This window comes from Pseudophryne corroboree, chromosome 1 (assembly GCF_028390025.1).
Source record: "Pseudophryne corroboree isolate aPseCor3 chromosome 1, aPseCor3.hap2, whole genome shotgun sequence".
Lineage (NCBI taxonomy): Eukaryota > Metazoa > Chordata > Amphibia > Anura > Myobatrachidae > Pseudophryne > Pseudophryne corroboree.
In genome coordinates this window covers 1,238,599,574-1,238,617,976 of record NC_086444.1, presented here as the reverse complement: position 1 = coordinate 1,238,617,976, position 18,403 = coordinate 1,238,599,574, and positions in this window count along the sequence as shown.

The following is an 18,403-nucleotide window of genomic DNA, read 5'->3' as shown; positions in this document are numbered from 1 at the left end:
CAGAGAGTGGAGAGTTGCATAGTACTCTCTTTTAATGTCTTACATTTTTGTGACTAGTCAATTAAGATAATTCCTCTGGACTCTCAAAAAACAGTGGCCATCACCTTTATAGCCGACAACAGTCTTTACCTTAGTCGGTTCATTTTCACCAGGCATTGTCCACTCTTTTGACTGCTTCTTTGACCCTGGAGTGTAGTGGTGGATGCAAGTTTCAACCATTATTACAAATCAGTGTCAGAAATCCTGTGTATTATGCTTATACATCACCAAATACTGTGTTGAAATGTCCTTTGACGTGAAATTTTGATTAAGAGTCATCAATTGTGGCACCCATCTTGAACACAGCTTTTTCATGTGCAGATTTTCCTGCAGAATGTTATGTACTCATTTCTTCAATATGTCTGTCCTCAGCAATCTCATGCACCTTTCCTCGTTGATCTTTTGTAATGATACCATGAATTTTTGCAACCATATATAATGTGGTGTTTTCAACTGGGTGTCCGGAGAGCATATTGTCTTCAGTGCATGTTCGGCCAATTTAAAATATGTTTATCCATAAATAGATTGTCTATTGCAGTAGCAGATTCCCCATGAACTTCATCTAACTCTGCTTTAATCTACTGCATGGAATTCGTTTTTATTCATTATTGTGGCAACTGCTAAATGGCTCATTTCAAGCAATGACCACACAAGTGAATGCTTCACTTCTGACTCCAACTTGGCTTGTGGTAGTGGTGGTGGTGGTGGGGTGATTAGTGTAGAAGCGTGGAACATTCCAGGTTTCATGTCACCAAAGGAATTGTAGCACCATCTCATAGAAATTTACCACACTTATCGAATTATCTCATAATAAGCAACAGAGGGCAGCATCCAATTTCAGGTAGCATTAAGTGATGGCAGGGACAGGGGTCACAAGCCCCCTGGAAGATCCAGCTGAACAGGTAGAGTCATCCTGTGGGAAATACTGACACTGAAGATAAGGCACTGGCAGTAGAGAAATATCAGTCACTGGAGGTAAACACATACAATCTGTGTGAGCCATGGTCTAGATGCAAGTTATAGAGGCAGTAGAGCCCAGAGCAGGAGAGAAGGGGGATGTCCCTATGGCATGAAGTGGCTGTTCAGCCTGATTATTGTACAGTGTTCTCCCAGTTTTTGACTCAAAACTATGAAATATATTCAATAAATTTGCCATAATAGTTCAAGAAATAAAATGAGTGCACAACTTTTGGGGGTGATCCATTCCAACAAACATTTCATACATATTAATTAAACATGTACTAGCATATGTGATTAGTTCTTGACAAAGGCTGTTTGTGGCCAAAACACATTGGAAACAGATCCACACACAGACACTGCAAGCCTGCATTGCCTGTAAATCACCGGAGACCACATCCATATGACTCCTCGCCAGCTGGCGAGTGGAGCGGCTATTGAGACCGCACAGGACACAGGAAGATGCAGAGCCTTATGGCAAAGCAAACTCCGGTGTTCAGTGCAGCTTCCGGTGGGTCCCAGTGGCCCAGCAGCAGAACCAGGAAGACATCCAGCACTGCATGCAGAGGATCACCACTGGGGATGGAGAGGGTTGAACTTACGCAAGCGGTTACACAGAGGCTCACCACAGAGTGAACAACGGGAATGAGGCACCACATTGTGAGGGTAAGTTGCACCTGGAAGGCCGCGATGCCGACCTCCCAGAACATGACCCCTATCAGAAACCAGACATTGAGAAAGAACTGCTTTTGGGCACAGTTGATCAGACTCATACTGGGGGAAATGTGAGACAGCGCTAATTACTTTGACGTCTTTTTATATATAATTAAAACACAATTTCACAATATCACATATAAATACCGGCCAGTATTCTTTAAAATATACATATACTCTAATTGACTTCCTAAAAAAATGAATGTAGCTTATCCCTTTATAGGGCTACTGAATCTAACACTATTTTCTACAATAGAGCTGCAGTGTTATATTGCAGAGGTAACCCTCTATCCTTTCTGGAGGCAAATGGATAGCTGTAATTTGCAAATTAAAGTCCCACTGTAGGTAATTTCAACACAGTTCTTTTTGGGTACAGCATGCACCTCAACCAATCAATTCAAAGGTGATATGCAGTTCTTAATGCATGCCAAGCATAGGTATAGATGTTAAACGTGTTAGTCGAAAGCAAATCTTCCCAGCATATTGTAGCTCTGCCTGTGTTCTCAGGCTGCAGTGTGGCTGGTATTTATATGTGATATTGTGAAATTGTGTTTTAATTATATATAAAAAGACGTCAAAGTAATTAGCGCTGTCTCACATTTCCTTTTTTTTCTGCTATCAAATTTGGGGGAATTGGAACTTAATCCCCGAGACTAGCTGCTAATACTTTGAGGGCGGTGGCGCCAGGTGTATACAGTTTTTTGTTCATACTGGGGGACATGGAAGTCCCTTTAGGAAAAGACTGCCACTGGAAATATCCGGAATAGAGACATTATTTGCTCTCAAGACTGTTTATTACTGTATTCATCACACAACATCAAGTTTGCATTCATTTCTCTACACATCAGTTTGTTTACACTGAATGCATGCTACTGCTATGAACATGGATAATACTGTGTGATCACTCAAATTACATGTGTACTAATATATATGCAATATTGTACTGTCTGTTATACTGAGCATGGTGACTGCAAAAATAAAAGTATTTACAGACCATATAGACACTTGTTTCTCACATATAACACCAAGTATAGGGTTCGGCGCAGGTATCAAGAACCTGAACAGTATATGGGATTAGTATTGCAAAAGCCCTTTGCAATTAGCTCCGGTCACTTGACATATGTATTTTGGTCCGGGAGTCCCTCTGTGCATGTGCAGAGTGCCACCGTGGTCCAGAGCGGTGCTGGGATGGATCAGTTTGGATCCCTATCATGAAGGATGTGGATAAAAGCTGGTGTTACATTCCACAACGTAGTCCCAATGTCCACGGCTTAGAACATATGGAAACTGCGGACAATGTCCCATAATAGACTTTGGATGCATTTTCCCTTAAGAACATCCCACCCATTATCTGACCTTCAGAAACCACTGGCCAGGCAACAAGTAACATTTCTAGACATGCCTTCTGGGAAGGAGTTCAAATGAAAATAGTTAATTGACCTTGCAGATGCCCTGGATGTGATCATAAGTGTATACAAACATGTGTATATACTAACCAACACTGTAACAGTAAATGCCAGGGCCAGATTGCAGAAGATTAGGGGCCATCACTTCTCCCCCTGCACCAGTGCTTCCAAGTAATAACCAATGTTGTATAACCTAGAGATGACGATCTTACAGACAGATGAGAAAGTCAACTTTACGTTCTTCATTTATAGTTGACATTTTGTAACACCACCAGCCATTTTCTTATACTTATACTGTATGTTATTAATGAACTCATCTTTTCAGCTACATGACTATCATGGACAAGACAAGGAATGTGCAAATCAGAGAAAAGAAACCTCTTTCCCCTTTCCCTTTAAACAGTTTCAAGGATGATATGTTGACATTCTTGTACCAGTCTGTACCAAAACAAGGAACAGCTAGTAGATGCAGTTTCTTATCTTAGTGCTAGGCAGAATATCCAATGGGAGGGCTTGTTGGGGGATGTAATGGAACCAATGTAATTCAATGTAACTCAAAGTCTATATAACTGTAACTGAAATGGATGCACTAAAGTGAATCATCTGAAACCTCTCCATTGCATGTGTGATTATTCTCCCATGATCGGTCGTATAACTTCTGATTCCTGACACATATGTTTGAGCTATGGCTGGGCCAATCCAGGGCCAGCAAGAACCAGATACAGCACAGAACATGTCAGGGGTGTGGAAACTACATTTAATGTGATGTTCTTTTCAGTGCACATTGTTGGTGTATTGTTTAAATGTTAGTAGATTTTTATTTCTTGAACGATTGCACCACTCCTGTTCTGTACTACTATTTAAGCAAATGACATTTAGGTAGATGGAAGTTACCATATGTCACTGAAACATAAAGTACATAGAAAAATAGCATACAGTATATTCTTACATATGAAGAGCTGTGCCCATCATGAGATGCCTATGCATCATCATCACCAGCATTTCCATCTGGTTTACTTCATGTCATCATCCGTGTGTACTTGTACCTGCCCTTTATTACTTGTATATATGCTTTCTTGATGATCTCCATGAGCTGTATTTGCACCCTGCAAAATGTTGTCAGAACTTAGCATTTACTTATTGTGTCCAGTGCAGTTGATGCCCACACGCTTGTGTTTGTACCAGCAGCCTGGGCTAGAGTGAATACACAACTTTCTTCTGGAAGGTCATGTATGGTATGTTGACAATAAGATTGCATGGTGGTCAGAATCCCGACACCGGCATCCCAACTGTCATAATCCTGAGACATTTTAGTAAGCAACCCTAGCCATCCCCCTTGTAGCCTAGACCTTATCTATCCCCTCCCACAGCCTAACCGTAACCTTCCCCTTACTTCCCCTCGTGACTAACCCTAACCTCCCCCACAGCTTAAACCTAACCTTCCCCTTACTTCCCCTAGAGACTAACCCTAACCTTCCCTCGCAGCCTAAACCTAACCTTCCCCTTACTTCCCCTAGTGACTAACCCTAACCTCCCCCCACAGCCAAACCGTAACATTCCACTTACATTCCCTAGTGACTAACCCTAACCTCCCCCCACAGCCTAAACCTAACCTTCCCCTTACTTCCCCTATTGACTAACCCTAACCTCCCCTCAGAGCCTAACCATAACCTTCCCCTTACTTCCCCTAGTGACTAACCCTAACCTTCCCTCACAGCCTAAACCTAAAATTCCCCTTACTTCCCCTAGTGACTTACCCTAACCTCCCCTCACAGCCTAAACCTAACCTTCCCCTTACTTCCCCTAGTGATTAACTGTAACCTCCCTTCACAGCGTAACTGTTACCTTCCCCTTACTTCCCCTAGTGACTAACCCTAACCTCCCCCAACAGCCTAACCGTAACCTTCCCCTTACTTCCCCTAGTGACTAACACTAACCTTCCCTCACAGCCTAACCATAACCTTACCCTTACTTCTCCTAGTGACTAACCCTAACCTCCCCCCACAGCCTAAACCTAACCTTCCCCTTACTTCCCCTATTGACTAACCCTAACCTCCCCTGAGAGCCTAACCATAACCTTCCCCTTACTTCCCATAGTGACTAACCCTAACCTTCCCTCACAGCCTAAACCTAACCTTCCCCTTACTTCCCCTAGTGACTTACCCTAACCTCCCCTCACAGCCTAAACCTAACCTTCCCCTTACTTCCCCTAGTGACTAACCCTAACCTCCCCCCAAAGCCTAAACCTTACCATCCCTTTACTTCCCCTAGTGGCTAACCCTAACCTCCCCCAAAAGCCTAACTGTAACCTTCCCCTTACTTCCCCTAGTGACTAACACTAACATCCCCCAACAGCCTAACCATAACCTTCCCCATACTTCTCCTAGTGACTAACCCTAACCTCCCCTCACAGCCTAAACCTAACCTTCCCCTTACTTCCCCTAGTGACTTACCCTAACCTCCCCTCACAGCCTAAACCTAACCTTCCCCTTACTTCCCCTAGTGACTAACCCTAACCTCCCCTCACAGCATAACTGTTAGGTTCCCCTTACTTCCCCTAGTGACTAACCCTAACCTCCCCTCACAGCCTAACCGTAACCTTCCCCTTACTTCCCCTAGTGACTAACCCTAACCTCCCCCCACAGCCTAACCATAACCTTCCCCTTACTTTTCCTAGTGACTAACCATAACCTCCTCTCACAGCCTAACTGTAACCATCCCCTTACTTCCCCTAGTGACTAACCCTAACCTTCCCTCACAGCCTAACCATAACCTTCCCCTTACTTCCCCTAGTGACTAACCCTAACCTCCCCCCACAGCCTAACCATAACCTTCCCCTTACTTTTCCTAGTGACTAACCATAACCTCCTCTCACAGCCTAACTGTAACCTTCCCCTTACTTCCCCTAGTGACTAACCCTAACCTTCCCTCACAGCCTAACCGTAACCTTCCCCTGACTTCTACTAGTGACTAACCCTAACCTCCCCCCACAGCCTAACCGTAACCTTCACAGGCATACTTACATTGGGGATTCTGACTGTTGAGATTCCAGCATCAGGATTTTCAGCGGTGTTGGGATTCCGGCACCAGTCTTCTAACCATTGGCAACCTATCATCAGGATGCCAAATAAATCCCCTTCCGGATTTATGTGTGCAGTCATTTGCTACTCTGTGTTCTTATCCAGCTTTTTTCTGACTTTGCTTTCTGACTACTCCCTGATTACCTGGTCTCTGATTCCTCTGGACACTTCTCTAGTACTACTCACACACTGTGCCCTCTGCATTTGTATAATCTCATTTTCTTAGTAGAGAATTTACACAATACACACTATACACAGTGACACACATGGAGCTATACATCAGTCCCTTCACCTGGAGCTCTGAAAACCCTGATTTTCTGTTTATAAATTATATTAAACTCATCCTTGATAAAAACACAAATCTTAAAATTAACGAAATAAAGATATCTGATTATAAAATTACAACACAATCAAATATAGATTTTTTTTCGAAGTTGAAATTATTACAGTTGTTTACCATTCTGCAGCTGCAGCTCTGATCCTATATCAGTCCCAGATAATGAATATAAGGTGCAGCACTGAGGAGCTGCAGAGCTGTCAGGGATTATAGTGACTGAGCAGAGCCTGTGTGTGTCATGTCCTGGTCTCCTGTACATTCTGCCTGTTACCTGTGGTCAGTTATCCTGCTGATAATATATAATGGGATTATAAAACAGGACTCGGCCAGTCAGTGTCACCTTGCTGCATTCAAGCCTTTATTTGAGTTTAAATATTACCAAGATGGAGACATCATTATCGGAGGACTAATATCTGCTCATTTCAAAACTGTAGAGAATACATATGCATACAACATATCTAAATTGCGCTCTTTATGTTTACTGTAGGTCATTCTTTGTGTATTTGCTGTGTTTTAACTATTTACTGTAATTGCTTATTGGCTTATTTACAGGGGTGTTTCTGTTTGTTTTGTTATCCAGGAAAAATTACAAAAGTGAAATAGGGACACACATTTCCCAACAACACACCACCTATTACATACATGTTCTTAGAGACCCCACAATATGTGTGCAGCTACCACCAGGTGTCTCTCCAGGTTTGAGTGTGACTGATGATGAGACAGTTCTGCAGAGGTGACAGTGTCACAGTGTCTCATTTCTGTATATGTCACACACACTGTGTAACAGTCACACACTGTATACTGATCAGTGACAGGTATATATGATGAGACTCTAGCAGGGAACATCGCTGCAGCCCTGACAGATCTGGAGTGAGTATTACACTGTATAATGATCAGTGACAGGTATATATGATGAGACTCTAGCAGGGAATATCGCTGCAGCCCTGATAGATCTGGAGTGAGTATTACACTATAATTATCAGTGACAGGTATATATGATGAGACTCTAGCAGGGAACATCGCTGCAGCCTGATAGATCTGGAGTGAGTATTACACTATAATGATCAGTGACAGGTATATATGATGAGACTCTAGCAGGGAATATCGCTGCAGCCCTGATAGATCTGGAGTGAGTATTACACTATAATGATCAGTGACAGGTATATATGATGAGACTCTAGCAGGGAACATCGCTGCAGCCTGATAGATCTGGAGTGAGTATTACACTATAATGATCAGTGACAGGTATATATGATGAGACTCTAGCAGGGAACATCGCTGCAGCCCTGATAGATCTGGAGTGAGTATTACACTATAATGATCAGTGACAGGTATATATGATGAGACTCTAGCAGGGAACATCGCTGCAGTCCTGATAGATCAGGAGTGAGTATTACACTATGATGACTGTGGTCTGTACATGAGAAGTTTATGCTGTAAGTGTCCTGATGGTCACAGTTGCTGCACATTTTTACAGATCAAAATTTTTTATCCTGATATTTACCTGAAAGAATTGTTGATAATATTTTTAACACTGAATTTTACCTTGTCTGTTTTTCTTTGTAATTATAATATGAATTATAGAACAGTATAATTATTGTGCTCAGCAGTAATGAGGTTCTGCAGCTACTGAACTAGACACTTACTGTACTGTACATAGGAACAATTGCTAGCTGTATAACCAACACAGGGCCTGAACCATCCTTTTACAGCTGAAAAATGCAACTTCCAAAAAAGAGAATTATACAGCGTCAAAATTCTGAATATATAATAAAAATAATAATATATTAGTGACTGTGAAAAATATTAACACTTTATTAAAACATCAACACATTTATAAAGAATGTGCTGCAGAAAAAATAAAAATGTGGATCAGCAGATGTGAGAATATATAGATATGTCTGAATTAGCGCCAAATAGCGACATTTGCAAGAAACAGACTCTGAGACTCGGTAGCCGCTAAGTATATTTTTCCTTATATATAGATCTCAGTGACATCACTAATGCAACAAAGTACAATGTAAGGGTGCAGTGACCACTGGGGCTAGCATGTTATGTACTTCTGGGGTGCAGTCACAATGCTTGCGGTCAGGATCCTGGCATTTAGGAGGCTGATGCCGGATTCCTGACAGCTGGCATTTTGCTGACGGATTGCATCCTGACACCCTCCCCTAATCCCCATAATACCGGACCTGTACTTCTGTGTGAGATAAAGTTGTGTAAAATGCAAAAGCAGAATTCTGTACCAATTATCATTATGCTTAATTTGTGAATTTCTACTCACTATGTACTTTTTATTTTACAACATAGAGTAAGGGTGAGTGGGAGTCACAAGCAATACTAGGATCAGTATAGTAAATAGGAAAAGAATGGATAAGAAAAGGAATGAAAGGAAAGGAAAGAAATGACAAAAAATAGGTGATAGGAAAAAGGGGAAGGAAACGGGGAGAAGTCAGAAGGGGAAGAGAGTCATCCGAGTTATTCACACTGTGTAGATGAGGATAAGAAAATGTGTTCATCATATTATCAGGTTTCTATAAAGACTAACCAGTTATGCCAGGTAGGCACAAAATCAGAAGAAGGTAGCTTCATGATAGAGGTTAGGTCACCCATGAGCATGTAATGATCTATGCTCTGGAACCACCGAGAGATAGGAGGACAAGTTGAGGTTCTCCAGAAGCATGGTGTAGTTGCTTCTGCAGCATTTATCAGATACCGGAGTAGGGATTTTTTATATTTTGAAACAGGAATGTCTATGAAATTGAATAGCCAAATCTCAGGTGTATCTGTTAGAGATCATGATAGACACTTCCCCCAGGGGCACCTGTTTACCATGAATTATTGCCCCTGATGGTGATAACTAAACATTGGTCTGCAGAAAATAAACATCAGCAATTAATGATTCGCTTACTAATTGTGGCACATACTTAACATTTTGCAGTGTTGACCTTGAGGAGTACAAAAATATCCTGGCATTTATCTATGCAATTGATGAAATTAACAAGGACCCCGATCTTCTCCCCAATGTGACTCTGGGTTATCACATATATGACACTTGTGGGGATGCAAAGAATACCTTAGGCTATGTCCTGCAGATATTGTCTGGGGAAATGATGGAGGCTCCTAATTATTCCTGTATGAAACATGAGAAAGTGTTTGGATTTGTTGGTGATTCTGATTCTCTTACAAGCCATGTGATGGCCCAGTTACTGAGTCTGTACCAGTACCCACAGGTAAGTGATCTCTGTATTTTATATGTAATTTATTACACAGTACCTGCCAATATCCTCACATTTCTCCCTAAAATGTGCCTGTCTCTCATTGGCTGTTGTTCTTCTCTATGCCTCTTGTGCCGCTGCAGATATCCCGACCATTGTATTTTTGTTCTGCACCCGGTATTTTTATACATTAGTTGTGCAGCTAGAGTATATTACAAATAGAGGTGTTTCATCATTGTGGCACATACTTCCAGAATAATATGAGTAACTCTGGTACTGGGGGTCTTGGGTTTCAATACTCTGCTTTATGCATGTTACCATAGAGGAGATAAGTCTATACTGCTCATTACTTATAAGGGCACACACATCCTGCATTAGTACAATTGTCCTGCATATTCTTTTATTGCCCATAATACCTTAATCAGTAAGGATTGCAATTTCTGCTAAAAAGAAGTTGCTGCAATCAAATAGTTGCCAACCAGAAATAGAGGAAAAAAACAGTAATTGCAGAAATTGGGAATACATCGCAATATGCGGACTGATCGCAGAACCATATGCAATTAAAGGACCATCAAAGATTTTTTCTATCTGCACCAGGCAAGGTCATCCACAATTCTTGTGACACACGAGGCTGGAAGTGGTCATCGCTGATGTAAGAGGCCCTCCTAAAAATGCCTTGGCAGGCCTGCGTTTTTTTCAGACACACTCAGTAATCGACAGGTTTCCAACAATAAATGCCGACATCCTTTCAGTCTAACAGTGGTTGCATTGCGATCGTGATCTGTATGCAATTTCTGTTGCTATAGTTGCTCATGTGTGCAGTTGTTCAACAATCGTCCGAATTGCGAATCACACATTTTACAATCCTTACTGAATAAGGTCCATAGTGCAGAGGGTGTGGTGTATTTTAATATCTGATGGCTAGAATAACTGATGGCTTCTTATTTCCTGAAGCATGCTTGAACTACATTTAGTGATGGGTACATTGGTGTAATTAGCCTCTTTATTACCACATCTGTAACTTGACATAAGTTTGGTTGATGTCCTGCAAGGTAATGCTTCTGTAGTCATCATCATTGAGATGCAATTAGTTTATCCCACATTGCATGAGACCTAGTGTGTTCTAGTGTGTACACTTGACTCTGAGTGGGGCTGGAGTGCATGTTTATAGGAATTGCATTGGTACTTTCTGGTATTCTTCTGCCCTGGCTCATGTTATCTGTATTTTGGGGCCTCACTGTTTTGCTGCAGTGATTATTTTATAGGATCATCCCAGTGCTGTATTCCTGATGTGAGAAATTCTGTAATGATTCAGCTTTGGGTGGTCTTGAGATTTCACAACTACTCTGCAAATATATAGTAGGTTTGTTACCATGAAATAGCAAATTCACCATTGAGACTTGTTATAATTGCATGGCCATTTTGTGTGAGCTTACTTATAGGTGGTTCTTTACTTGCATGATAAATACTGGTGTATCTTTGCTTATAGCAGCTAATTGGTGCCACTGATTTTCACCAACCATACTGTGATAGTCAGTGCTTTGCCTCTATATAAGTTGCTTTGGAGAGTCATAGTGATTGTGGACATTGTGACACTTTGTTCCTCTGCTGGTACAGTATATGCATGTCTCTTGGCTGTGGCTGCCTGCATATGCAATGTAGTCATGGCTGTTGCTACAGTATATTGGATGCAGGGGGTGGAGTTGCTATGGGGAGAGGCTCAGGGGGCCTGGCTCTGTAACCTGACTTAACGTCACCCAGATTATAAATTTGTCTACCATGTTCATGGAATTGCCAACTAATCAATGTGTGACATAATGTAAACTGAGGGCAATGTGTAGCATGTGTAATGACAGCAATGCAATGATTCATATTGTTAATTTGGGGCACTACAATGTGACACATTGTGAACTGGGGATACTATGTGGTATAATGTGAGCACAGGGTACCATTATAACGTAGTTCATAGAAAGCACAAGGGCACTACTATGGGGCATAAAATGAACAACTGATGCAGAGAAGTTTCCATCTAGAAGAGAGAAGGGGCCCTTCAAAATTATGCTATGGGGCCCACAAAGGTCTGGCTATGCCCCTGATGTAATGTCATGTATACTTGTTGTATTACTGCCAGTTCACCTTGTGTAAATACAGAAAACAAAATGACAGAATATGAAAGGAGTGGGATAAACCTCATACAGGGCCGGTGCAAGGTTTCGTGGCACCCTAGGCAGAACTTTGGTCTACCGGTGCCATGGACACCCACAGAAGGAGAATAGCCTTTGTTGCTGGTGTTCTGACATTGGCATATCACCAATTGTCGGGATTCCAGCATCTGCATTGTGATCACCAGGATCCCAACTGGTGGTATTGTAACCGCTTCCTGATGCTTCTGTGTAACTAGTGCTGTCACAATCACACTCACCTGAGTCCATATGGTGCTGCTCTGGGACATTCTGCTGTTAACCGCTCTCCTGTTGCCCATGAGTCCACAAAGAGCTGCAGGGATGGATGAACCTGGTGAGGCCATGACACAGGACCTGAGCACATGAAAGGTGAGGGGGTGAAACGGGACACAAGGGTGGGAGGGGAGGAGGGACACAGGACATGAGTACATGAGAGGAGTAGACAAGGGAAATAGGTACATGAGGGGGAGGGGGGTGACATGGGACATAAGTGGGGCAGAAGAAGGATAGGCACAAGACCTAGGGACATGAGGAGGGGGAGGTGACACAGGACCTGGGAACATGAAGTGGGAAGGGGGTGAAACAAGACATGAGGGGGTGAGGGGAGGAGGGACACAGGACCTGTGGACATAAGTGGGGTGACACAGGACGTAGGGGGATGACAAATGTTCTTGTCAGATGAGGGGGGAGAGGATGACATGGGAAATATGGGGAAGGTACACAAGACCCGGGGGCATGAGGGGGTGCATTAACACAGGACGTGTTTATTTTTTTACAGGCCCTTGACATATCAGGAGTAAGGTGGGGACATGGGACATGGGGGAGAGGTAGAGATTGTACATATGACCTAGGCACATAAGGGGGAGTGACATGTCCTGGGCACATGAAGGGGGAGGTGGTGTCACTGGACATGATGGAGACATGAGGGAGAGGGAGAGCAGGAGGAAGGACACAGAATATGGGGACATGAGGGGGGAACACAGGACCTTGTGGTTTTTCACAGGACTTTGGCACATGAGAAGGAAGGTGGTAACATAGGACATGGATGGAGAGGGGGAGTTAAGGATACAGGACCGTGGCACATGAGGTAGGAGGGGGTATCACAGGACATAGGGACATGAGGGGGGTGAAGAAGGGAAGAAGGGACACTGGACCTGGAGACATAAGGGTACAGGATACATGATGGAAAATACCAAGAACGGTGCTCGGGCGCAATATGGGCTGTTGTTCTAATGCTGCTGCTATATAACAGGATTAGTCAATCCTGATAACTAAGCATACACAAAAAGAAAACCAATAATAGCAGCGCTGAATTCAATTAATACTAAAAATTAAAAAATGAGATGGATTGAATGAAAACAGATTAAAAATGTATTAATAACTCTGATTAATACCCAATTAAAAGTCAATGTGACCACCGGCAGAATAAGTGAACCAGAAATGTCCGTTCCTTTTAAATAACTGGACACCAGTTTAGGCAGAATATACAGGCTTAGGAGCTGATTGCACAGTCCCGAAAAGGGTTATTACCGCTTCTTAGGCCGCTGGAGGGAGAAATATCCCATAGATGATCCTTCAATTGGGAGTTGGTAGCATATTCTCAATCCTCACCAGTATGCGGAGCTTGACTTGCGGGATGGTCCTAAGTACGCCTGTTAAAATCCACCAAATAGCAAACTCTGGGCATCCAGTATGGTCCGGGCACTGGTTCAGCAACAAAGCAACGGTGATCAGGGTGGTACCTGACGCGTTTCGCTGCAGGTCCTGCAGCTTTTTCAAAGGTGATCTATCTTGTGTGGAGGCAGAGTATTTATACCTGTGGTGATCATTGATCAATCCACACCTGTTCTCACAATCCATCTCAATTAACCATAATTTTCATAAAAACACTTTGTTATTCATATATTTATTATCTCAATTTCATAAATATTAGACTCAGCAGGGCAAAAAACCTTTTTACTTGTTCCTAATTCAAATAAAAACAATTAACAATATTATTCCTCATATTTTACTTCCGGGTAAATGACCATGTGACCATGATATGTATGCAGTTGCTAGGCAACTGCATAATAACTTCCGGGTTATGTGGACACTATTTCCTGTTTCATTTTTTTTTTTTACTTCCGGGTAAATGACCATGTGAGGCAACTGCATAATAACTTCCGGGTTATGTGGATACTATTTCCTGTTTCATATTTTACTTCCGGGTAAATGACCATGTGACCATGATATGTATGCAGTTGCTATGCAACTGCATAATAACTTCCGGGTTATGTGGACACTATTTCCTGTTTCATTTTTTTTTACTTCCGGGTAAATGACCATGTGACCATGATATGTATGCAGTTGCTAGGCAACTGCATAATAACTTCCGGGTTATGTGGACACTATTTCCTGTTTCATATTTTACTTCCGGGTAAATGACCATGTGACCATGATATGAATGCAGTTGCTAGGCAACTGCATAATAACTTCCGGGTTATGTGGACACTATTTCCTGTTTCATATCATATAGGTAGAAACAACATCCACTAATTTATAAATGTAATGTTAGGGGATTTTGCAAAAAAGGTTACTTTTCACCTTATTTTTTATTTTTTTATTTTTTATTGTCGCATCTCTATTCGAACTGGCATCAGCATTCATAGGTAACAAAAAAGGCGGTCGCGTGATAACAACACGTTACTAGCCTCAGAGCTTCCGCTTATCTTTACTCGGGCTGGTATAGGCATTGCTAGGTGACAGAGAAGCGGTCACGTGATATCAACACGTGACTCGCCTCGGGACTTCAGCTTATAATAAACAAGATGGGTTGCTAACGTTACTTATCTTTACTCGGGCTGGCATAGGTGTTGCTAGGTGACAGAGAAGCGGTCACGTGATATCAACACGTGACTCGCCTCGAAACTTCCGCTTATAGTAAACAAGATGGATTGCTAAGTTACGAGTTGCAGTCACGTGGTATTCCCACGTGACTGGCTTCTAACATTCCCACTTGATGTGACGTTTTAAAATTTCTTGGAAGCAATGATTGTCACGTGACTACAATGTGTTGATATCACGTGACCGCTTCTCTGTCACCTAGCAACACCTATGCCAGCCCGAGTAAAGATAAGTAACGTTAGCAACCCATCTTGTTTATTATAAGCTGAAGTCCCGAGGCGAGTCACGTGTTGATATCACGTGAACGCTTCTCTGTCACCTAGCAACGCCTATGCCAGCCCGAGTAAAGATAAGCGGAAGCTCTGAGGCTAGTCACGTGTTGTTATCCCGCAATCGCCTTTTTTGTTACCTAGGAATGCTGATGCCAGTTCGAATAAAGAGATGCGACAATAAAAAATAAAAAATAAAAAATAAGGTGAAAAGTAACCTTTATTGCAAAATCCCCTAACATTACATTTATACATTAGTGGATGTTGTTTCTACCTATATGATATGAAACAGGAAATAGTGTCCACATAACCCGGAAGTTATTATGCAGTTGCCTAGCAACTACATACATATCATGGTCACATGGTCATCTACCCGTAAGTAAAAAATGAAACAGGAAATAGTGTCCACATAACCCAGAAGTTATTATGCAGTTGCCTAGCAACTGCATACATATCATGGTCACATGGTCATTTACCCGGAAGTAAAATATGAGGAATAATATTGTAAATGGTTTTTATTTGAATTAGGAACAAGTAAAAATGTTTTTTGCCCTGCTGAGTCTAATATTTATGAAATTGAGATAATAAATATATGAATAACAAAGTGTTTTTATGAAAATTATGGTTAATTGAGATGGATTGTGAGAACAGGTGTGGATTGATCAATGATCACCACAGGTATAAATACTCTGCCTCCACACAAGATAGATCACCTTTGAAAAAGCTGCAGGACCTGCAGCGAAACGCATCAGGTACCACCCTGATCACCGTTGCTTTGTTGCTGAACCAGTGCCTGGACCATACTGGATGCCCAGAGTTTGCTATTTGGTGGATTTTAACAGGCGTACTTAGGACCATCCCGCAAGTCAAGCTCCGCATACTGGTGAGGATTGAGAATATGCTACCAACTCCCAATTGAAGGATCATCTATGGGATATTTCTCCCTCCAGCGGCCTAAGAAGCGGTAATAACCCTTTTCGGGACTGTGCAATCAGCTCCTAAGCCTATATATTCTGCCTAAACTGGTGTCCAGTTATTTAAAAGGAACGGACATTTCTGGTTCACTTATTCTGCCGGTGGTCACATTGACTTATAATTGGTTATTAATCAGAGTTATTAATTCATTTTTTAATCTGTTTTCATTCAATCCATCTCATTTTTTAATTTTTAGTATTAATTGAATTCAGCGCTGCTATTATTGGTTTTCTTTTTGTGTATACAGCATACATGATACAGAATTCTGCACTGTGCGGGTAGTCCAGCACTGTATGAGGTGGGGGGGGGGCTCTACCCTCACCTTGGAGTAGTTTCTCCTACTCCGCCAGGCAGCTCTGGCTCTTATTTAGTGCTATGTAGGAGGCTCTGGTCAAGGTGGTTTGGCTATATTTATGTGGCAGTAACTCAGCAAAGGCTGACACCGCTGGCATGTTACTGCATCTGTGCTTGTGCTCTGTCCTCCTCTCTCTTTGGTGATTACCTCTATGGCTGGGAGTCAGGTGTGCCTGAGTACCTGATCAGCTAGCTGGTCACACACACTGCTCTGCATTATGACTGCCAGTAGAACACTGGTCTTTCAGAGACATCTTTCTTTTTTCTTCCAGGCAGCCTCAGCAGGCCACCCTTTCAGCTCCCGGCACCTATTGTTAGGCGCCGGGGTCCGCTCGTCGGTGCGGCCCGGCGCCTAGCAACCGGGGACGCCATACGCGGACAGCCGCCGGCTCCCTGGCAACGCTGGACGCCGGGCGCGCTGAGCCGCACGGACCCTAGCAACGGGGACGCCACTGGCGGACCGCGTTCCCCGTTGCTAGGCTTTAGGAGTTAATGTATTCACCTGCTCTCTGGCCGTGCAGCAAGGTAGCTGCACGGCATTTATTCTAATCAGCCTTTTGGCAGCTGATTGGAGGACTCCTTGTTAAATACACTCCCAGGGCTTCTCACAGACGCCGGTAATAGCTTCCTGCATGCTGTCTCTGTTTGCTGAGAGTCTGTTCCAGTCTTGCTGTATCCGGTCATTCCAGTATTCGGAAGTCCTGAACTCGGAAGTTTGTCATCTTATTCCTGGAGTCCTGACTAATCACCATATAACATCCAGTGGTGTTTGTGAGTCGCGGCCTTGCCGTGTGTTGCGGCTTGTCCGCTTTATTATTTATTATTTGTGTTTTGGAGCATTTCGCGGAGGGTTCCGCTTCCACAGGTCCACTCTGGTATCCGGCGGTGCTGGGTAGGAGTATTGGACAAGTGGATTTTGGTTGTCCTTTTCCCTGGCGGGTTTCCGCACATACTTCAGGTTTTGTTAGTTAGCTTGTTGCCCCTGGCCTGTTGTCAGTCAGAGGTCCTCTTGTTATCATCCTGCCTCAGATTTCCCTTTGTCTCTCTCTAAGACCGGGGGGCACCGGAGTTGGGCAGACATAATCCGCCCTTCAAACGTGGCTGCCAGGGGCTCAAGAAACCATAGTCTCGCAGGGGATTTCCGATAGCACGGGTGAGACAATAGAGTTAGGGCGCCAGGGGCAACTAGTCTTTCCAGCTCCCATTACCTGCATTCCATTCCAGCGCTCTGGTCCTTGTCATAGAATCTCCTCCGGTCAGGAGTGCTGGAATCATAACATTATTACCGGCCATACCAAAACTTAAAATTAAACGGAGTTTAATTTTTTCTTATTCAGTTTTTGTAAGAATTTGTCGGCCTCATGAATCCAACAGGGTTAGGACCAAATCCTGGTCAGCTCTTAGTCAGTCAGATTCAAGAACTTTATACCAAAAACAAATAACCAGAAACCCAAGGCGCAAACACACTTGTGCAGCCACTTGAGGAAAAAAGGGCCACCTTACCCTTATAAACAATAATGCAAAAAACAAATACTCAAAATAGGCGCTGAGTGTGGTTTCATACAGTCAAAGAAATTCAATACTTAAAGTCCATATGTACGATAATGGAAAGAAGAGTCCAACTTCAATAAGAACCTCCTGTAGAGATGCTGTTGAATCTTCTGATCCACAGATAACTCACGATGATATGCAATGGAAAAACAAATGGAAAATCATGGTGTAGTATGTCCAATACCACTTCAATATTCTTTCAGACAATTAAGCCAAATATTCAAGGGTGGCGTACCCCACTCACAATGGAAAGAGTATGACTCCACACATAAAGGTATCTTTTTAGACTGGATAATGAAGATATTCAATAACATTGAAAGCATACCATTACTCACTCAGAATATGGTTTGGATCCTCCCATAACGGTTTCTTTAGATGTTCTGATCCAATCATGGACAAATGGCGTATTGATAAAAACTTGTTTATTAAAATAGGAA